Here is an 854-nt window from a genome sequence, read left to right as displayed (position 1 = left end):
TATATATATATATATGTATATATATATATATATATATATATATATATATATATATATATATATATATATATATATATATATATATATATATATATATACATATATATATATATATATATATATACACACACACACATGTATGTGTGTGTGGTGTATTACCCACAAGCAGTGACCTTAAAACGACAATCAGCTTCAGTAAGGAAAAAAAATGTCTTATACTTCATCAGCTGAAATTTCCGTTTCATATGCTGGCACTGCAGATGGATATATCCTTCCAATTCTCACCAAGTCTTTAGGCATGAGGATGCCTTTTATTTTTACTTTCTTGTTAATGGTGCCCATTTAAAACTGGCTCCACCGATGGGGGTAGGAGACGCTTGGACCCAGACTTCTCAATGATGAAATCTAGGTTCAACTCCCGGGAGCTGATGGACTATTTGACACTCTCCGTTACGCTTCCGTTGACTTAAGACGGATAGGTATGCTTAAGTTAAACTGCTGTAGACTTATATTCATCTTGGAAGCCGAGAACAGTAGCGCGTGGTCGAATCCTGCCACGGAAGGATCATTTATTGACCACTTGGATAAAAGGCTTGCAGAGAAAGAAGTGTAGAGGAAAAGGATGGAAAAGCCGTGAAGCTAAGACGTCGTTATGGCTTCACAAAGTAATATACTGTGTATATATATATATATATATATATATATATATATATATATATATATATATATATATATATATATGTATAGAAATAATCAACATACAATCACGTGTGGAGAAATAAATTTCAGACTCACATCAGGATCGAACCCAGGTCTTTCAATTAAAAGACAGAGACCGCTGTGTGGATGAATGT

This window comes from Macrobrachium rosenbergii, chromosome 8 (genome assembly GCF_040412425.1).
Source record: "Macrobrachium rosenbergii isolate ZJJX-2024 chromosome 8, ASM4041242v1, whole genome shotgun sequence".
In the NCBI taxonomy this organism is placed as follows: domain Eukaryota; kingdom Metazoa; phylum Arthropoda; class Malacostraca; order Decapoda; family Palaemonidae; genus Macrobrachium; species Macrobrachium rosenbergii.
The sequence above is the reverse complement of the archived record's forward strand: the minus strand, read 5'-3'. Positions refer to the sequence as shown.